Source organism: Aquila chrysaetos, chromosome Z (genome assembly GCF_900496995.4).
Source record: "Aquila chrysaetos chrysaetos chromosome Z, bAquChr1.4, whole genome shotgun sequence".
NCBI lineage: Eukaryota > Metazoa > Chordata > Aves > Accipitriformes > Accipitridae > Aquila > Aquila chrysaetos.
In genome coordinates, this window is record NC_044030.1 from 52,279,424 (window position 1) to 52,302,260 (window position 22,837).

Here is a 22,837-nt window from a genome sequence, read left to right on the forward strand (position 1 = left end):
ACTCCTGTGTCTATTGCTTGTTATAGCCAGCTGCTCAGAGTTTTTTACATGCCATAAAATGGAGACTTCGATCCTTGCCACACAACTTGTGAAAGTTTTGTTTACTAAGTGAGATCATTGGGAGGATGATAATTAAGTATTCTTGCATGTTTGCTACCTAGTTTAATTACTGTGCTCTTGCTTAAATGAGTCCAGGTGATTTGTTTCTTGCTGTCTAAGTCTCATTAAGAAAAGAGTAACTAATTGGAACCTCCTGTTTTTTTTAATCCGGTTTTTGGTTTTGGAACTTGTGTAAAGGGATGAGGGGGAGGGAAGGAACATGGAGCTGGGAGAGATCCAGGTACCCCACCTGTGTTTTCCAGTAATAAATCACAGAATGGCAGACTGAGGGAGGCTGGAAGGGATGGTGGGTCCCTCAAGGCAGGCTCAGCTGTGGGCTCAGACCAGGCTGCTCAGGGCTTCACCCAGCAGGGATGTGAAATACCCAGGGATGGAGACAGCCCAACCTCCCTCAGCCCCTGCTCCACCGCTGGGCTGCCCTCATGGGGAGAAGGCTTCTCCTTATCTCCAGGCTGAGCCTCCCACCTTTCAGCTTGTGCTGCTGCCTCTCGCCCTCCCACCATGCACTGCTGTGAAGAGCCTGGCTGCATCTCCTCTATCCCTCATGTCAGTGCCGGGGATGCTGCTGGGTGTCCCCAAAGCCGTCCTTTTTCACATCTGAACCAGCCCCCATCCCGCAGCCTCTCCTCGCAGGGCAAGGGCTCCAGACCCATCGTCGCAGAGGCGTCCCCGCACCTCCAGCCAGTTTGTGGGTGTCCTCCCTGTATTGTGCAGCCAAAACCAGACATTGACCGTCTATTGAAACCATGACTTTGTCTTCATTCTGTTTAACTCCTCCCATATGCTTTAAACAAAATGTTTAATGTGCAAAAGAATGTTATGTTGTTCCTTTTTCTCTATTATCGTTGTTTCATGTGTATGTGTTTGTTAGTGTTTCCTCAAATCTTGTCTGTCTATAAGCACCAAAAAATTTATGTAGAGCAATCAGTTAGGCAGTAGTCTTGCAGGACTTAATGCACAAACTTTAGTTCTGTAGTTTCCTAAATCTGGAAACTTTGGGCAGATTCTGAGGTCTCTAAAGAGGAATATGCATTTTTTTTTCTCTTTTGATTCTGTCTGCCATTTCCTAGATATTTCCCTTCTCCATCTTTTTGTTTAATTCATCTGGAGACTGTTCCTTTGAATGTTTCCTTCCAAACACTCATTCTCTCTGTGTTTGCCCTCGGATCAATTTGCCTGTATTGTTAAGTCTTATGCTCCAGGCAAGGTCTTGAGGGTGATCAAAGTATGGTCTTGAGGGCAAAGGATGAATTGAAAAAAGAAAGGAAGATCATGAATGAGCCAGTGACTGAAGGCAAACGGGGGGGGGGTTTCATAATGTCTGTATACATGTATGCACAAGTTTCACATGTTTATGTTTTGGGGGGGGGGGGGGGGGCGGGGAAGAGCCAAAACATCAAGGAAATTATAGACAGTTTAGATTCTGGTGTAACCAAGAACTGTTTGATCACATAATTATAGTTCAACTGAGTGATGTTTTCCACCAGAGGAACGGGAAATGAAAAGTAATGCATTAGCATTCTGCAAGTAAAAGTAACAGGACAGATTGTGTTTTAGGAAGGATATTAACCATGGTAAGAAGAGAAACCAGGCTTTACACTGATCTTTCAATAGAAAGAGCAAAATGAAGCTGACATAGTCTTTCCTACCATGGAAAAAAGTCATCTGGTTGACGTAGCTCCCCCATGCTGTACTTCCCGAGTCTAGCAGTTCAGTAAATGGGAACTGTCAGGATGTTTCTCTAGTCATCTGTGTGGGAGCTGAGAAGGGTGGAAGGAAAACAAACCAACACCCTCTCTGTGAAGGGACCTTAAAGCCCCATGCTTTCATGATCTTCACTTAGAGTGCTGTGCAACTGTAACATCAGTGAAAATTAATGGGAACTGTGGATGTTTCAGTGACAGGTAAACTGGTGGATGTAAACTGGAAGAAAGGTAAGGAAGCGTCATCTAGCAGTAGTGTTCTTCAGAACTTTCCGATAGGTAAAATGGAATATTCAAAAGAGGCATTGCCAAGATTTGGTAAACCTCAAAGTAAATATTTCAAGGACAAGCAAAGCTAGCATTTTGCAGTTGCTCAGCATAAAGTTTGGCAGAAGAAAGTGAGATTTTAAACTAAACTGTATGTGAACATTAATAGAATTCTCTGGATCAGATAATTTTCAACCAAAGAGTAGATAATATTTGGTCCTGTAGTTATTAAAGTTATCTCCCTAAAATGCTGGTCATTGCTGGAGAGGCTATAAAGATAATCTCTATTCATGAAGCAGGCTAGGAAGAGCATTTCATAAGATGGAAGACTTTGTGTAAAAACATTGAGAATAGAAGGATACTTCTGTTTTCTATAAGATATGAAATGACTAGAAGGACTTTCAACTTCTCCAGCAAAATGTCAACATAAACTAAATTGCTTTAATTTATTTGAGAGCACAATATTATTGTGTGGATACAATCCATAGCCTTCTCAGAGAAACACTTGACCTAGCATGAAGGGAGTTGTCTATCCTGGAAAGAATATAAAAATGGAAAATGTGATGTTTCCTGCCCAGCAGAGGAGATGGTGAAATGAAATTAGATTCCTCAAAGAGTAAATGTGGGGCCAACATTTTTTTTCTTACCACAGAACAAAGGAATGGCTTAATCCTGCAAAAGATTGACTGTGAGGCATTCAGCATTCCTCATCAAGACACAAAATAATCATTAAAAAAAATAACAGCAGTGAGGTCAAGTGGCTAAATAGTCAAGTGACAAAGTTAAAACAGTGCTCATGAGAACTATGGGCTGAGCAGATCGCATGGGTTGTGCAGACTTGTCAAATCTTTACTGGCTGAACAAGGAAAGGCAGATGGAACAAAACAAGTAAATAATTAAAAACTAATGTGGTAAACATATCTGATTTTGCTTCTCCTGCACTTCAACATTCTGTTGCAACTACAGGTCTGCCAGCACTTGAAGGAGTGTGTGTCCATGCAGCATCTGCAGTGCTTTATTTATAATGTTCATTAGATATTTATCCCAGGTGCATACACCAAGAGAATGTACAATAAATATTTCTGTGTCAAATTTTAGCAATTTTTCAAGGCCTCTCCTCATTAAAATACACACATACACATACATGCACATACACATGTGCATGCATGCATACACGAGATGGCACTTCGTTTCCCAGTGGATGAATACCAGCTTTGTTTAAACAAATCTGGGCTGACAGATTGTTTTTCAGCAATTACTGATTTCTAATATCATTTTCTGGTCTTAATGGCACAATGTCCTCCATTTTAGTACCTGGAAATATAAAAGAACACTGACCACAGCATATGCTAACCTGTTGGCAAGTGCTCTCTACACTTCGATGGATTTTCAAACACCTCTCTGTATTTGGGGTTACAGACAATAGATATAACACATCTTTTTAAACAAGACATCAAGTGTTACTAATACAAAAGTGTTTATATTAGGTAGCTTACATGTGCCAGCTGAGCACAGTCTCCTGGTGCTCTATTTGAGTAACAGTTTCTGCGTTGCAAAGGCTGTAAGTAGACAATGTAGGCAAACGGCTGTGGATCACAGAAATTCTACAGTGTGCTGTATGTTTATCTATTTTTTCTCATTTATGTATGAGAAAGCAAAAGGTTCAGCTCTCTGTGCCTGCATTAGCTCTCTGCTACCATGCCTGTACAATACGGGAACAGTTTAGTAGTAGAAACAATTAAAACAATCAGTTTTTATAAGGTGTCATGAGGGCCTTTCCTCTGGAGCACTCATGCTTGTGCAAAAGGATTGTGAGACTTGCAAGTCCTTCTGTTTGTTTATTGATAACTTAAATGCAGATTTATATATAAACACATTTCAGCAAGATAATGATGTAGGTTTGTGCTAGTGATTGTTCTTTTCCATTTTCCAGTTGGTTTGGCTTATCATTCAATTTGACGCCACTTTCAAGTCCTTTGGCTGTATCTTACTCTTCAGTTAAACTATTTCAACTTAAAAGACTTTTTAATTCAGTCAGTATTCAGAAGAAAAATTTTACATTTGCCTTCATGGGAAAAACAGTATGTTCAAGTCAGCCAATATACTTAAAATACTAGAAAAAATAAGACGCCACGTTTTTTTTTTTTCAGTCCAAACTAGCAGGTCAGATTAAAAACCATGGAGATCTGTCAGCCAGCTGATTAGGGGTGAGCACTATATACTGCCTTTTCTTGCTAGTATCTGACTCCCAGCTAGAAAGCTCAAATTAAGAACCTACCTTTTTAAAGACAAAATCAGTTGTCTAAACACATGCTGGGAAGCAAAGAGCATTGCCTTGCCATGTAATGCCATGTAGTGCAGTGATTCCCCAGCTTTCACTGAACCAGGAAGCAGTTACCTCATCAGTACAGCATTGTGCCTGGCTAACATGGCTATTCTGCTTCTGAAACCAAAAGTAGTATTCCCACATGACCTTGGAGTTGTTATTAAACATTTATTGTCTATAATTGTACACTGAAAAAAAGGGTTCATCTGCTTACAGCTTGCCTGTGTCAAAATTCCTCAGTCTGATTTGCAGGCATACCAAGTAGGAAAATCTTAACTTTCCAAAGATCTGTCTGCAGCTCCACCTGGGAGTAGGGTTTAAGCACCTCCAAGTATAATCATATTTGACCCTAAATCAAGAAAAACTGGGTAAAATTGTCCCCTCTCATTGATGATACAAGTATTTGCTCTTATTTCTCTTGTTCTCCATGCCAGTTCTGTGCTTAGAACAAATGAAATCTGTGCTTTAGAGGCATATCGTGCAGATAATAAATCTGCCTAAACAGGGCAGGAAAATGGTGATTTTTGTCACTGTGAATATTTTTTTTAAATTAATTTCCATTTTGTGAATTTCTTGCTCTGTAAGTTACCACCTTCTAGTTACACCTTCTCACAATATAAACAGATGGTTTTGATTTGCTGCAGTAAGATCTTCCATAGAGTTTATCAGCATTTCTTACTGATAAAAGTACACAGGTAACTTTCCTAAAAGTTATCTTTTTAACATAAGCAATAGGTCTATTGTGAGTGTAAACCTGATTTGCAATTATAAGACAAAAGAGTCTTAGAGTCCCTCAAGTGGAGACTCATGAGAATTGCAGCAAAATGTGAAACGTTGCTTAAAACTCGGGAAGTACAAAATTTTGCAAGGAACAAAATATTTTTAATGTGAGGACTGACCAGAAAACCAGATGGTTTAAAATCACGGCTGTTGGCTATGGAATGTATTTTCTATTTCTTTTTAAATACTATCATAGTTAGACTTTTACTGTGCAAAGTTATTCGTTCCACCTTCGGAGGCTGTATTGTGATCTCAGAATTAAGGGTCTGGGTTTTTTTATTAGTGGTAGCATATTACAGTCCAGAATTTTAAATGGAAGTACCTAGGTTTATCTTTACAATTAACTTGTGTTTCAGAATAAATTGAAAAGGGGGCACATGCTCCTCTTCCTTTAAAAGTAACAACTCCTGTGCATTTTCACACAAGGTTCACACTTATGACAAGTTAATTTTATAAGACTTTGTGGCATTTCTCTCATTGAATCATCTACTAACAAAAGAATTTTTAAAAAAAGAACTGTGCCCCAAAGTTGTCCTTTTGTATTTTTACTGTTGCCTGGTATCTCTTAAGAATAGTACACTGTATTGTTTTCCTGCATAAAAGCTAGCAGGTGGGTCTTGGTGGGAAACTGGTCCAAGGGGTGGTGCATTTTTGTTTTGCTGTGCTTTCAGTTTGTCGGTGTTGGCTTAGTACCACCATGCGCCATTACCTTCTTTATAGCTGAAAGCTGATGCCCGGTGTGTGTGCTTCTGAGCAACTGCGGCTATATGCAAGTGAACAAAAGACTGCCTGGTGATGCTGAAACCATGCCTTTTTGTCACATGCCTTTCTACACCAAAGAGGGTTTCAGATGAAGTTCTGGATATTTAAGGACTTTTGCAATTACCGTCTGGTAGATTTCTTCACCACAGCTGCTATTCATCCCCTCATGTCTGTTCTTTCCCTCCTCCTTATTTTAGCATTAATCTCTCCCATAACCCCTCAAATAATTAGTACTCAAAAATTAGACTGTGAAGAAATCCAAGCTGCTCTTCAAAGAGAGAATTGGAAACACAGATTTCTGTATTCTTACAAATGCCTTTCCTTCATTTGTATATCACATGTTATGAAGCCTCCATGCATGAATTCAGTAACAGTACAGTTGGATCAGAATTGATGCAACCATGATGTTGATATTGCTTTCATTCATTAAAAATTTTGTTTCTGGTCCTTGGAGAAAAACTTCCAAAAGTGACTGACATAGTGTTCCACCTGGGATGAAATCACTCACCATGTCAGCTATTTCCATGATTCATTTTAAAATTTTAGGCATGCTAGGCACAGTACACCTCAGTGTTGTAACCTACCCATACAACACAGAGACCAAAACCAAGAATGAGCTCTTCTGGCTGAAGCTGCTCAAAATTCCCCACGTTCTTTTTGGAGGAGAGATTCAGGAAAACAAGCCCCCCCACCTCTCACTGCATGCTGCATCCCTTGCCCCTCTCCTGGCTAAAGAATTGACTTTGCCAAATTGGCACATGCCAAAGGCCACATTTCTCTCTGGGATGTGTGTCTGTGTGCTACTTCCACTGAATACAAACGGAGAACAGGACCTGGCTTTGTGGTCTGGCTCGTATAGTGTCTAATTGCAGCCAGGGCCCCACTGTGACCACAGTAAGACTTAGCTGACAGCTCATGATCGGTCTTAAATATATGCTTTGGAAATGATAAAAAGTAAGCCAAACCAAACCAAAGAATTAGCCAAAACAAAACCAGAACTGTGTGTGCACAGTGAGAAATGCAAAGGGAGTTTTTCAGGTGGGCTTTACTAATCTGTGCTGTACTATGATGCAGACTATTCTTAAAGTTGCTTTCATAATGGCTGCATTTACACAATGACATGAACCTGCTTTGCAACACTTTTTCATGGGAAAGTCTGCTTTGCAGAGCTTTTGGGCGTTAATGTGATTTTTAAACTGCTTTTTCTGCTTCCCAGGTAGTTAATAACGCAGATTCCAACATAAAAAATGGAGCTCTGTAGTTATTAGCAAAACAGTATACTTTTCTGTGATATTTAGCAAAAATAAAGTAGGTTTTAAGCAATTCTGTCCATGTCAACAAGCTTTTATATGAAGTTCTCTATAATCAGAAAGACAGAAGGTCTCTTAAACTTGTGAAGCTGAAAAGTCTTCTAAAAAAAAAATAACCAATGTATGATCAGGGTATTCAATTCACATGGTTCTTCTGTACGGTCTGCTGGGAGGAAGGAAAATAATGTCCAGCCCTTCACAGGATTGGAGTGGCTGACGTTCCTGTTGGAATTGCACTGCATCTCTTTACTTCTGTAATCATATTTGCCAGATGTTTATCGCAGTGGTAGCAATGAGGCAATTCTGCCTTTTGGACCATATGTGCCTTTGAAGTGGGAAAGCACTTGGACTGTAATGAACAGCCCATGTTAGAGTTTTACTGAGCCAAGAGTAGGAATGCATTTATGAGATAGGTAGCAATTACTTCAGAGTCAACTGCTGTCTGCTGAAGCCTTTAGTAATGCATGGCTTAAAAAGATAACACAACCTTATTGTCTAACCATATCTTCGTTACAACTGTAAGCAGAAGCTGTTGATAGTATCATAACAAAACTTTGTGATTTTACCTCAGCCACACAGTGATACTTAAACACAACTTCTTTGCAGCAATAACCTTACATGGTCATAAAGATTTAAAAACTGATGGGTTGTATTGATTGTCTTCACAACTATCTACGTAAAATGACTGTCTCAGAAAATGTACTTTCAGATTCACTTTGTATTGTTTTTTTTGGTTGTGCTTTTTTGTTCCAGAAACAAAAAATTGTGGAAGGATGTCCGCTTTAGTTTTTCCTACTGATACTGCAGGAAAGGACCCTAGCATATTTTTCTCAGCAGCTTGTCGAGACTAGATAGAGTGGAACAGCTTCAGAACAAAAGGAAACCTCTGCTCTTAGTTTTGTATTTGATGGACAGTGTTATTTATTGACATAAATTTTGTCATAAACATCTTCTTAAAATAAATATTTTGTTAGAGAATGAGACTTGAATAATTCAGGGCAAGAAGATGTCTGAAGTTCTTAATAAATGTAAGAGGACTTGACATTACTGCTGATAACTTAGAATTTTAATCACTGGGTTAGAATTGTTGCACTGCATATTTTGTTTGTGTCTTTCAGTTTCAAAAGGGGATTTTACAGATGATCATAGAGCCATAAAGTATGGATAGGGGAGATTTAATCAGTGCACACGGGAATGTACTATACCACCAGATTGCAATTATTAGACCATTTCCACTTTCTTAAGAAGATCTTACTCTCAATTATTTGCTAGCAAATAAATGAGTAAACTAATAATAATGCTGGGGTCTTAGTCTTGCTTCCGTAATAGATGGCTCAGAAGAGATCCTTTGTAATTCAGTCTCAATACCATATGTCTCTGTTGACATTAAAGTGCTTAGTTCCAAATGAGTTGGCTTCATTCAAGCATCTTAATTCAAGAGTGGATGATTAGATCTTAAGCTAAAAACCTATTAGGATGTAAGCACTTATGTTGCTGAAAGGTATTAAAGGACCAGCATAGTGTGGTGGCAGATAAACCTTCTAGATCTAGTACTGATTGGTTAAACCTTGTTTGATCTTCAAACAACATTAAAAACTAGCTGGAATGTTCAAAGTTGAATGTCGCATGAGTAAACCTCCAGGATATGTTATGTGAAAATAAATTTTGATGGCTTTTGGGGAGATGGGGAAGCTCAGATATGAGAACCTGACACTCTGTGAACAGAAATAACATAAGATGTTTTAACGAGCACACAGACACTTTATCTTTTAGAACTGAAAACTGTTGTTTTTACTTTAGTCAGTAAAGCATGGCAAGAATAATAAGAAACTCCAAAAAGCTTTATTCAGTCATTCCTTGGCATGGTAACTAGCATTTTTAATAATCTTGCAAGGTGTGTATTTTATTTTTCATCTGCACAGCAGTCCAAATTACGTAGGGAGCAAAAAAACCCAATCCTTGTGTTAAGTGAAAAGAATTATTGTCTGATACCTTACTAAACAAAATTCAAATACTGAAAGTAAAAATTGCTATTTTGGGTGGCTGATTTATGGCACAATTTAATTCTGTATCTAACCCAGGCCACTGTAGATTTATTTTCCAAATGATGTCTTTTGCCTCCAGACCTATAACAGAAATAGGAGAAGAAAATGAATATATGAGTAACCTTGAAATCTTACTTAAATACTATTTTATAAAATATTTAATACAAATAACAAAAATAATAACTGAATTTCAGAACCATTCCTGTGATTTGTGGGATATAATTTGGTGAGTTTTTTTGAATGCCTGGTGTTGTGGTTTAACCCCAGCCAGCAACGAAGCACCACACAGCCGCTCACTCACTCCCCCTGACCCAGTAGGATGGGGGAGAGAATTGGGAAAAAAAAGTAAAACTCATGGATTGAGATAAGAACAGTTTAATAGGACAGAAAGGAAGAAAATAATAAACATAATAATAAACATAAACACAAACATAAACATAATAATAGAATTGGAATATACAGAAGAGACTTAGTTTCCAAGCAGTGATTCCCCCCCCAGCCAACTCCTCCCAGTTTATATACTGGGCATGACATCACATGGTATGGAATACCCCTTTGGCCAGTTTGGGTCAGCTGTCCCAGCTGTGTCCCCTCCCAACTTCTTGTGCCCCTCCAGCCTTCTTGCTGGCTGGGCATGGGAAGCTGAAAAATCCTTGACTTAGTATAAACACTGCTCAGCAACAACTGAAAACATTAGTGTGTTAGCAACTTCTCACACTAAATCGAAAACCTAACACTATACCAGCTACTAGAAGGAAAATTAACTCTATCCCAGCCAAAACCAGGACAACTGGCTGGTGTTTCTGAAAAGAGTTGCCTAAGAGTTGCCTAACTCCTCCATAATGGTCTGAATAACTATGTGAATGCTCATACTTTGCTAGTGGTCAGGTTCCCTGCAGTAATGCAGTATGTGTTTGAAAAAGTGGTGTGTGTTATGGCCATCTAAAATGAATTTAAACTCCTTCATGATGGATTACCTTTGCATACATATAGGAATCTTCTAGGGAGTACAACTTCGGGTTAAATATAAAAAAAAAAAAAAGGTATGACAAATCTGATTAAAAGTGCAATGACTTGCTTTGGGTTTATCTTGATGGTGCTCACTTCCTGATGGTTCTTTGGCACTTTCTGTGATGCTGACTCATCGTCTTTCCTTGCTACAAAAGTGGCATCCAGAACCCTGGAGAAGATGGTGAACTCACCGCTATTATACACACTGCTGTAATGGAGAAGGTGAAACAGGAAATACTTTTGCAGGCTATAGTAGAAAGAAATCAACTCTGTTGGAGAGGCACAGTCTGCCCGGTGAATGAACAGTATGTTTTCTTCTTCCCCTCTCTGAAGTTCTCATTTATTAAGCAGAAGTCAGTAAGGGACCTCTGCTGTAGCTGAAAACAACACGACTTTCATATTTAAGTAAGACAAGAAGTCAAAGAGATCTATACTGCTACAGGGCTTGAGAACCTGTTCTCTAGTCTTTTAACCCCATTTCTGTTAGGATGCTGAGCTGCTGGAGGTGAAGGTAGCCAGAAGCAGCTGCCTCTGTGCCTGTCCTTGGCAATGCCATGGTTCACAGACCACAGCATCGCTGTCGACTTGTGGTTCTGGAGATACAGTGCTGGACCAGTGTGACGCTGGATCACCCAGCAATGAAATCTTGCTTAGGATCTAGCTTGGAAGCCAAACACAGTTTTCTCAAGTTAGCCACAGCATACAATGCAGAGTTGAGGCCTCAGCTTGTTTGCGTTGGCTATAGGAGGAGGCAAATACTGATCCACCATACCAAAGTCAGGCATCTACATTTTGGGGCTAATTTGAACAGCCTGAGTGCATTCACAGCACACAGATGCTTTGCAACGTATGGCCATGATGTTCATCCAGCCATGAGGATTATGCAGCTGCATATCATGGACACATGACCTGAGATCCAGACAAGTTGATCATAGTCAGACCAAGATAAATTTCATCCATCTAGCCTAGTAAGTCACATAATTATTGATCAGGGTTTCAACAAAGAAAAGAAGCTCTTTTTATCCTGTTTTCAGCACCCTTTTGTTCATGTATTTGCTAGGGCCTCGTACAGGACCTGGGCTAACATCATGTTCCGCAGCTGTGCCACAACAAACTCCTGCATAAATCCTACATCCATCTGTCCCATTTGGATACATATGCATGAGTAAATGAACTCTATCAAAATCTGCTGCAATAATGAAATGAGGTAAATTGATACAATAATGTGAACATGCTTCCTTACAGACCACCTCGTTTTAAGTAATCCTCTGAACATGTACTGGTTTACAGGATGAAATAAGTACATAAAATAATTAGGCTAATGGGGAAAGAGAGAGTAATGGGGAGAGGGAAGACTAGACAGTGAGTAGTAATGTATGAATTCACATTCCCTGAGACCCGGAAAAGGCAGTGGAATCAGGGCAACTATTCCATACTCCTTGACAGCAACAGGAGCTGAATTTCATCAAAAAAATTGAACCTTAGGAATGAGCTTATTTCATAACTTCAGAAAATGTGTATTTTCTATAGGTTTAAGGTGAATGCCCCTATGGCAATGCACAGCAATGATAAAGAATTTGCAATCTAAAGGATAGATATTGTCTAACCAAAGGGGAGAATCTGAAAAGCGGGGACATCCTCTCCCTGTCCTCACTGAAAAAAAGCGTCCCACTACATTTCAGTTTCTTGAGTGGGAATTGTGCTTGACTTAGGCTTTCATTTCTAACAACTTATTTACTTACCTGAATTTGCCCTTGATGACTCTTTGGTCTTCTCTTCTTAGCCAGCCTTCAGTTTTGTTGCTTCCTCTCTTTTGCTATAACATTATTACATTCACTTTCACAGTGGCTCATAGCAGAACCAGCAGTTATTTTCTGATGATGTGACTGGAGCTGCAGGCTGCCTTTAGTGCTGCTCCCAGCTCTGCCTTGCATTGCAGGCAGCACCCACTGACACACAATCAGTGCTACTTTCCATCCAGGGTAGCTGGATTGTGTGGCACTACAAGCTAAAATCCAACTGAGCTTGTAAATTTAGGCTGGCAATACCCCCATACAGATTGCAGGATAATTTACTTCAGTGCTATCCTGTGGTCCACTGTATCCCACCCCCTCACAAAAGGCACAGATTTGCTCATGGTGGAAGAAATAAAAAGCAGTTCTGCTTATGATAAAAAAAAGATTTATGAGATAGATATATGCTCAAGTCCTGGGGGTGCCATGTGCTGATCCTCAGCACTGATGATGCCCTGAAATTCTGGCAAGGTAAGATTTACAACTGCCTGCAGATGAAGCTGCATCACCCTGTGGCTTCGTCCCTTCCACTTGTGGAAACACGGGGCAAATTGCTCCACCAGAAAGGTGTGTGGAGGATAATGCTCAGCCTCCTTTGATGGGGAGGGGAGAGATAAGAGCTATAATGATCATCACATCTCAAAGCTTGTGAAGCTTGTCCCTGGAATAGCTCCTGGGATTTAAAAGCCAAAGGCATGACCTCCCAGACTGACAGGAGGGTATGAACTGTGTCAGTTTTGCTTTCACAGGAGTACATCAAAGCTAATGTTTTATCTCCTTAATGATTTTTTTTTGGTGCTTCTAGAAAGCACTCCCAATCAACATAAACTGATCAAATACCTGCTTTGTTAACGAATGTGTAGCTGAAAACTGCTATCAAGACATGTTTGGTCTAACAACAGTTAACGTGTTAAAAAGTTATCAGATCCTAGCTCAGTTTTGTTAGTTTGACTGCCTTGCTCATTACTATCTCCTTGTAAGGAGTTTTAGTTATCTTTCAATGTTTACAAGTCACTGAGCTGAACATGACATGGTTTATCTCTTTGCAAAAGGGTGTTTCCCGCAGACTTACCCACCATGCAACAGTAAGCACGCAGAAAATGCTACCACATAGAAAGCTGAAACAAGCACCAAGAACAAGTTAAAATGCAGCATAGTGGCAAGAACTGGCTTTTAAAAAGTTATTTCCTCTTTTTCTTCATCAGAAGAGAGAGAGCATGGTGCTGAACAAACTACAAAACTGCCTATCAGCCATCCTCCCAGTCAAGTGCTTTGCAGCTGTTTGGATACACATGGTAGTCTCCTGGCTTTATGTGAAATTGTATTGTTGTGTTACAGTAAAAAAAAAAAAAAAAATGAGGAACATTATGTATACAAAATCCTTCTCTTGCATATGCCTCAACTAATTCACTAACAGCAGAGTGTTAAATGGGAAGTTGTGCTTACGTGCTGTTTATAGTTAAGAGGAACACGTGTTTGACAATAACAGAACATCCTAAGACCTTTCCTATTCTGAGTCTATTTTTGGAGGCACAGGGAAATTTTTCTCCCCTCCCAGGACATTAGCTCTGCACCCTTGAGGAGAGCTTACAGGTTCAGGAGCTAAATTAGGGACAGATCAGTACTAGTTCATGCTCCACTTTAGGTAAGCCTCAATGCTCATTTTGATTATCCAATTTGATTTCCATGTTTTACTGGAATAATATGCAAATATTTTAAAGACCAAGAATCATTTCAGAAAACAATCCCACCCATAAGCATCTTCAGCTGTAGGAATACAATCTGCATGAATATTCAGTGAGATGGAGAATTTTGCAAGAGGATAAAAGTTACAAAATAAAGGAACAACAGATGACATGTTCACTTGTACCACAAACTGGCAGAATGAAATGCCAGTGCAGGTTTGGGCTGTATACCAGAAACATCGGAAAACAGGGTAGGAAATTACATTTACTATATAGACTTTGGAAGTTTGCAGTTTGGGAGTATAGATGCATCTTGTTTGAGTGTTGATCTGAGTGCTCCACTGGCTGAAGTTTGTGCAAAGTGGGGTAAATGCCAGACGACTACAATTTTCTCTTCATTGACACAGGAGTTGTGTTGTAAGACCTATTACAGAACTGTGATTGGATAGAAGTAATGCTGATGGTATGGGATGCTGTTACTTTGAAGATTTTAACTGTGTCGCTTGCCCCCTTTGTACTATAAACGTCTATATTTAAATATACATGGTTGCAGAGGTGGCCAGGCTAGCTTTGAGATTTTGCTTTTTCTGTAAGTGGATAGAGAGTTCTGGCAGAAAAATGCCTGAAGCACTTCATTCACTGTAGGCCTCTGGCTACCAGAAAGAAACTTGAAAGCTGCAGGGAAGGAAAAGAACAGTAGAAAAGAATAATAAAATCCTTAGGATAAAGAGTAATTTGTTCATGAAGGAAAGTTCTGTGATGTTGCATGCATTTGAATTCAAAGAAAATAGGAATCCCAAGGTGACTTTTCTTGACTAGGAATCTTTGTGTAGGAGATTGCACATAAAATAAGAGTTGTTGCAATACTAATAGAAATAATATTAACAGAAGAAAAAAAACTGCTTGCCGTTGGCAGAGCTGTCTAATGAATTGCTAAAGAGCCGTTCCAGCCCTGGCTTTACTTCTAATGGGCATTAATTGTATTTTCCATCTATACACAGATTAAAGTGAACTTCAGTGCAGAATCTGCCTGAGAAAGGTACTGTAGCCAAATGGCAAACACATACCCAACAGAGAACACCCTGATTTCTCTATAACCCTATTATGGTGAAAGTCTAAGCTGCCTCAGTGTACTCTGTGCCAAAGGCTCAGTAAAATGACAGCTCTTCAAGCAGAAAGAGGAGTAGGTTCACCCTTTCCTGGAGCTATGTATGACATTCCCTCACCCTCCCTGTACACCCTTTAATAGCTTTAGTGTTCACTATTTATTGGGAGGTGAAAGGTGGACTCTGGTGAAATCTGCCCCTGCAAGGCAGGCAGTGGTAGATCTGCTGAGTGACTCATACAATAAAAAGGGCTCTGAAAGGCTCGTGTAGATGAGCAGGAGGGGAGTGTTCCTTGCAGGTCAGAGAAGGGGAGCACACCCTGCCTTTGGGAAGTCAGGGGGCTCTCAGTCCATACAGCTGGTATGCCCACACGGAGTGGTGATGACACTGAACCAAAGGCAGTCAGCAATCATTTCAGCAGAGACTGAATGCCCTGTATGTATATAGCAATAAAAAACCTATGCCTTGCAATTGTAAAATACTGCCTAATCAGAATTGTCTACATACGTCACACCAGTACTTTAGACTGTGCAAACAATGGCACCAGTCCAAAGGAGCAGAGGAGGCCTCCAGATGCTGGCCTGAGTGGTTTGCAATACTTAAACGTAACTTCATCTCTCCCCTTCTTTCCTGTTCATTAAAAATACAGTCAGAGAGGATGGGAACTGTAAATATTGGGTAAGTTAACTCTGCAGTGAAAACTAACAAGTGGATATACCATGGCATTCACCTTCCCCTACAAGGGTGTTGGGTGTTGCTGTCTAGACAATGTCAGAACTCCAGTTGTGCATTATTTCTTCAAAGCAGCTTCTCTGATCTAAGTGATGATTGTGCCTCCTACGAATGCTAACTTTCATTGAATGTCCTTATTATTGCTGCATCAAAAAGTCTTTAATCCTTTATATTTTTAATAGCAAAGAGCCTGAAGCCAGATTTTGTCAACCTGTAATAAATTCTGTTTTAATTTTACTGTGACAAATCATCCATGTACATGTGTGGGGGGACGGGCTTTCTTGCCTGAAGACATCCATAAGCAAAACACTAAACACAGAAAAAGCCAGTCGAATTCTTTTTCTGATAGTAAAAAACAGTACTAAAAGAGACTTTTTCATTTGTACATCCCAAAATATTTTGCTATGACAAGTGCCTAGTGTACAAATGGTAATAACCATTTAAAAATGCTTATTCAAGATCACGCTGCAAACTAGTAACAATTTAAACCAAGTAGTTTAAAGAGTGCATTAAGCCAATTTGGGGCTTTGACCTAGCACCCAAGTCTTCTCTATCATGTGGTCAGAGTAGACATTTGAACTGCATGAAGTTACTCTGAGAGTCACAGAGATTAAGACTGTCACTCAAAATTAAATAGAGGTGGTGTGCCTCTGATATTTAAGATTAGAAGAAACAAACCCTTTCTGGCAGAGGCAGGCATTAAACAGACTGAGAAACCCAGATATGTAGTAGAAGTAGGCAGAGGACAGACCTGATCAGGGTCTCCTGTTTCTAAGTGGATGTCTTGGGCTACTTGACTATGGGTATAGAGACGGCATGCCTGTCTCAAGTTTTTCTATCAAGTGTTACCATTGCACAGCTAATTCACTAAAGCAGCAAAAAGCATAAACTCCATGGCCTGATGCTGGGGGTACTCAACTAAAACACAGGTGAGTAGTGTGGAGGCTAGTCCCAATAAATGCTTGCTTATGCTAACAGTAAATGAATAGAAGAGTTCAGACTAGAGACACTAGGAGAGATTCACCTTACATTAATTAATAATCTGATAAGTAAAGAATCCCCTTGGTAAATGAGAGAGAGAGAGAGAGAGAGAGAGAGAGAGAGAAATGCTATTTGTATACACTTCAAGTCCTCCTTCTTCCAGACCTGCCCATGTACCTGTTGGCTGTTTGGCGTGGGTCTGCGGGGGTGTCTTCTGATTACTCTTTTTTCTTTTGAACAGACATTCAATCCTGAACATGAGAAATGTCCTGTCCAAAACCAATACCTTGACAGAAAAAGTCATTGTTTTGAAAGATAATTATTTTTATACAAAAAAGACAAACAACAATTTAATAAAAAAAAAAGGAAGCTGCAAATATTTAGAATGTCTTCTCAGTTATGTGGGTAGAAATTTCATAGCTGTTTTCTGAGCCCAAGTGAAGATAGCAAGGCTGCGCTCAGTGACGGAGAATCACACAACTGTGCAAATACTGCACAAGGCATGCTCATGTGCACTAACCTTCTTCTGGGGAAAAACAAGAAACAGTAATAACATTTTACTAATAGAAATTATAAAAAAAATAAATAAATGCAAACAATAGCAAGGTGCATAGAGTCTGGTTGGAAAGTAGTACTAGTGTTGTACAATTAATGAAACGGTCATTTGTTACCCAGTGGTTATGCTTGTTATATCATCTCAAAGATTTGTGTACTGATCTTAAGCTCCAAAGGTTTATGGATGTGACTGATGACATTTATCTATTATAACCTGTATTTTATTCTCATGTGTATATTGCTCTGAAATAAAAGCAGCATATCAAGTGACTCCAACTTAGCAAAAAATACATTAGACAATATTCTAAGCTCTGTACAACAAGATGGAACTAGAAGTGCTTTTTTGTTTCTCTGAGACCCAGATTTAAAACAATCACATGAAAATTTTTTACAGGATTCTATTTCACTGTGAAAATAAGGCACTGTATTGGGTCTGGCTGAGATGGAGTTAATAGTCCCCATAGCAGCCCTCATAGAACTGTGCTCTGCATTAGTAGCTAGAGAGGTGTTGATAACACACCAGTGTTTTGGCTACTGCTGAGCAGCACTGGCACAGCATCAAGGCTGTCTCCCCAACATTTTTGCCCCCTCCCTCAATGGCAGGCTGGGGCAGGGCAAGATCTTGGGAGGGGACATAACCAGGACAGCTGACCTAAACTAACCAAACAGATATTCCATACCATATGACGTCAGCCCAGATATAAAAGCTAAGTAAAGGGAGGCGGAAGGGAAGGCAACCACCACGCGTACTGAAGCCCTGCTTCCCAGGAAGTGGCCAGACATCGCCTGCTGATGGGAAGTAGAGAATAACATCATTTGTTTTTCTTTGCTTTCGCGCGCGACCTTTGCTTTCATTTTATTAAACTGTCCTTATCTTGACCCACGAGCCTTTTGTTATATTTTCTCCCCCCTGTCCAGCTAAGAAGGGGGAGTGATAGAGCGGCTTTGGTGGGCACCTGGCACCCAGCCAGGGTCAACCCACCACAGGCACCCTATGACTGCTATGGAAAGTGACACTGTATAGTAGAATAATACAGGTTCCAGAACTTGCAAGGAACCTGTCTCATCACCGTTGCAAATATTTTATTGATGATTTGTGAGACAAACCAAATTTAAAATCTCCTTCATCTCCTGAGTATCATGCTATAAAGCACCTGAAGGATTCCTGTGGCAATTTTAACTTAATCCCCTTACTTTGAAAGGGGATGCCATGGACAGAAACCTGTATCTGTAATATTTACTAGACTTCTGTCTTTAGGGGAAATCTGGATGTTCTGAGGAACTCAAACAAAACTGAAGTTGCTGTTGTTACTTCAGAACAGGTAACCAGTAATAACAAGATCCAAAATTTAAAAAAACACTAAGGTTATTTAAGGTCCTAAGTATGGAAATTAAGTAAATATTCTAAGAGCTCTACTTCCATGGGTCTACAATAATAAGAAATGTCAGAGAAGTTACTACCAAATCATTTTTGTTCCAGGTCTGTTCCACCTGCCCACACATGCATGATGCTGACCAACACCACCTTCCAAATGCACTCATGCTCACATGCAGGTGACTAGGTGATGGTACTGTCCTGTTCACTGTTAAGACCTTTTGAGCTGATTTCAGCCCTTATCTACCACCCTTCTTTCTGAGCCACAGTTTTCTATGTTTTTCAATGAATATATTTAAGAAAAGAAAAAAAGAAAAAAGAAGAAGAAATTTATGGTAATGAAGAACACTTGATACACTGTCCTGATAGTGGCTGTTAAATACTGGTGCCCAGTTTCTCTGTCCTGTTTAATCAAGGTCTTTGGAGTACTGGGGAGTATCATAGGACTTACCACACCTAAGCTTTTGCTCAGAAGTGGCAATCACTGTCCACCTCTTCCAGGATTTCTTTAGGATTCAAAGGGCTTGGAGGCTAGTGAGGGAAAGGGAAAAAGGCCTTCCCATACTGTGACTTCTTACAGCTGACAACATATGGCTTTACAGGTAACATTCACAGCATAATGCACAAGCTGTGCTGGAAGGGATTGCTTTTTCCAGTCCTTTTTCCTTGCCAGAAGATTCAGCACCTTACTCTCCTGACACCTGATTTCCAGAGAGCTGTGGCATGAGAACTGAAGGACAAGGCTAGAAGGGGAAGACAGGGAGAGTCTTTTTTGTTGTTGTTGTTGCTTATTTACACAGCAATGCTTAATTTCTGCTAAGTGTAATGGCTTTATGAGGCAACAGCAAACCTAAATTGAGGGATTAGTTTTATGTCAAATGTGTACCACTCCTGGTTTTCTTTCTTTCAAGGTTGTGACAGCAACACAGTCCCTTAACACAGGGCTAGGCTGTGCCTGGCAGGACTGGAGATCAGGGAAGCAGTTCCTGCCCTGTGGAAGGGTACACCGACCCTTGAGCAAAATGCTATTCCGGTTGCACCAACCCCTCAGGAAAGGCTGTAGGGTGAGGTTCAGCAGTCTGAACCACCATTAAAGCACCCTTTTTCTCCGTGTGCCCCCAGCAACCATCAGAAAGAGAGCAAGAGAGATACTTTCTCCTTCCCTCCTGTGGCTCCAGTGGCAGGGAGGACCCCTCCTTGCACTTGCAGGAGGGACCTGTGCCTTTCCCTAAGGCAGGGGCAGTGCAATTCAGCACTGAGGCAGAGCAGAGTCTGCTTAGTAAGTTTGCCTTTTAAAGTCCCAGCCTGGTGTTTCTTTTGCATGGTCTGCTTTTGGATTAGTCCTCACCGTGCAGACCTTCATCCAGAGTAAATCCACAACTCAGCACGTTGAAGACATGCTGAAGACATTTTAATGGTCTTGTGTATGATGGCCTAGTAAGTCTCTTTCTATGTCTTCCTCATTCTTCAGAGACTTGGTGTGGCACTGTACCACTGCAGTGGTGGTGTTGCTGTGATCAGCTAAGCAAGGTTTTTTAATTAAATAATGAATACAACCAGGTAGAGGGTGAGCATGAGGAAAACAGGCTGCATTTTCGGAGCAGGGCTTGAGTGACCCAGCGCTCGCCGCATTATTCTCTTTCCCTATGATAATCTTTCCTTATGTTGCACAGCTTGATTTCTGTTGAAGCTCTTATTTGACAGAACTAACAATTTTTTGCTGTTGTGCCTGTTTGAATGTTGTTTACAGTCTTTTCGTGTCTGAACGCCTGACAAAGTGCAGGTGCTTCTCAGCAGTTGCCTCAGTATAACATTAACTGATGGTCTTAGTTGATAGAAGCTAAAAGTGCTCACTCCCCTCAGACTTCATCTGTAGTATTTGACCATCTCCTTGCACAGTAGATAATGCAAATTCTGGAAAAAGTGGGTTTTGTGTTCTGTGCTTATTGCAGAGGTAAGGAAGAGGGCATCCATCAATACAAGCAATTACATTAGAATGAATCATATCTGGTTCAACTCAGCAATTGCAGTTTTCAATTATGTAGATTTTGTTCATTTGCCTAAATCTGTCTCTACAGCCACTGCCAGACTTTTCTGCTGTCATGACTTTGCCTTCCCCATCACTGATAAAATAGGAAAAAAACGTTCTCTCTGAAAAGATTTGGGGGACAGCAAAAAGGTTATTATAACTCTCCTGAGCCTGTTTTTAGGCAATCCTGATAAGCATGGGTTATTAAAAGAAAGGAAAAGTAAGTCTGGAGGCAATTTTGAGAAGACAGCAACATGTAATTCTAAGAACGTTTAGAACCAACTGCTGCTAAAACTCAGTGTAAACTGTAGGTGGCACCATTTGTATAAAATTTTGGAGAGCACTGGAGAAAAAAGTTGCTTTAATTTCGAGTTTTCTGATAGCTTGCCGTGATCGTATAGTGGTTAGTACTCTGCGTTGTGGCCGCAGCAACCTCGGTTCAAATCCGAGTCACGGCAGTGAAAGGTGCATCTTTTGAAGAGATGCAATTACAGATTGCATAGAAAAAATAATTAGTTATGTCTAAGACTAAGATGAGAAAGCAATTAGAAGCTCTGTAACTTTTACAAGAATGTTTTGCTAAAAGAGTATGTGCCATAAGTATTAGTTCAGTAATCCTGTTGACAAGTGAGGGTTTTTTTATTTAGGTGTTTATGGATATTGTGATAAACAGTGGCATACTGAGCATGTAATTTTTACTCATTACAGCTACTTAAGATCTGGACTGAGTCATGGAGTCTGTTTGGTTTTGATCTTTCCTAGTTTTTCATAGTAATAGAGCAATCAGCCTGAATTGCTTGGAAATACGACAGTGGCAGATGTGGAAATCCTGCTTACCTAGGCCTGAACTGCTGCTAGCAGAAGGTCTTTGCTGGTGACAGACAAGAGGAACCATCACTTGTCAGTAAGTCCAGCGATTCCCTTTGTTTTTGTGGTAGGAATGGTGTCTAACTTCACTGTCCTTCCTCACTATGAGCTTAGATTCTCAGAATGAAGACTTCTAAAATGACCATGTCGATTTTATAAATTAGTTACAGTAACTAATGGCAGTTGGTGCAATAAATGATAAATTAACAACAAAATGACATAGCTGGTAACAACTATATTAATAAAAGATCATTATTATGGAGTTTATCAGATTATTTGGATGCCACTGAATAGAGTTTCTGGTAGTTGGTTCTTTAATTTGATAAGGAGTTAACTTAAGAGCAAGCGCTGTTTTTCTCTCACTGTTGCATCTGATGGGACATCAGTCCTCTACAAAACAGATTACATCTCCACCAGGCTCAGACAGATTCAAGCTTCATACAACAGGCCCACTCCTGCAGAGTGTGAATGACAGGTGCCTTTCTCTCTGCAAAGCAGCAGGAACTTTCCTTGCCCTCCTACCCAGTGAGGAAGTGAAACAAAACTTTCTTTGTACTGATGTCAGGAAAAACCTAAGCCCCATATGCCTGGAAACCTGGGAGGACACCTGACCTCTGGACGCTGTAGGCTTAGGTGTCCCAAATTCAGTGTAGTAGGCTAGTGACCCTTGGCATCTTATCACCTCCTTCAGGTTCACGAGTGCTCTTTCTGTTGTGTTTCTTAAAGTATCTTTGTGTATTCCTCTGATTGGCCTGAGATTTCCTGTCTAAATATCACTAAGCCTTTTAGGAGCCTATCAGAGCAATTAGCTCTTGACTTCTTGGTCTAATTGATGAGACAGATGTGACTGATTTCCCAAAAGAAAGCAATTTAGAAACAGGCACTAGCATAAAAAAGACCAGGATGATCTTTCATACACTGTTCCTGCTGTAGTCTCTCAGAAATGTCATCTGCTGTGTTAGATTTTATAAACTCCAGAAATACCAGATTATTTCACACAGGTGCATATATTCTTTAAAGCATCCTAGTGAATGAAGTTCTAGAAAACAAATCAAAAAATTGCAATGCCAGGAATCAGTTCTACTCATGCATCATCCTGGGGCTGCTGAAACACTCAAGGCTCACCCCTGCTTGACCTCAATCTCCTTGGAACTGATTTCTCTATATCCAGTGTTCATCTGTAGCTAAAGTGTAGAAACCTTGTATTAGTTATGGTAATGTTGATGATTTTGAAGAGTTTTGACAGGACACTAGACAAATTCAAAATGTCCTTTTTTTTATTTTATGAAGACTTACCTGGAAACAGTGGTCATTCTGTTTGCTTTAGTTTATTTAGGATAACAATATCTGTATTGCTAGCCTAATGCTAGCACTGTAAAATGAGAACAAG

The 22,837-nt window shown here is 40.0% G+C and overlaps 1 protein-coding gene and 1 non-coding gene across 2 annotated transcripts in view; both read left to right on the forward strand.

The window, feature by feature from the left end:
- Window positions 1-22,837, forward strand: part of NFIB (nuclear factor I B) — a 350,785-nt gene that overhangs the window by 91,789 nt on the left and 236,159 nt on the right. The gene's annotated exons all lie outside the window — the stretch shown is intronic.
- Window positions 20,967-21,038, forward strand: TRNAH-GUG. The gene has a single exon. It is a non-coding gene; the product is annotated as a tRNA-His (tRNA).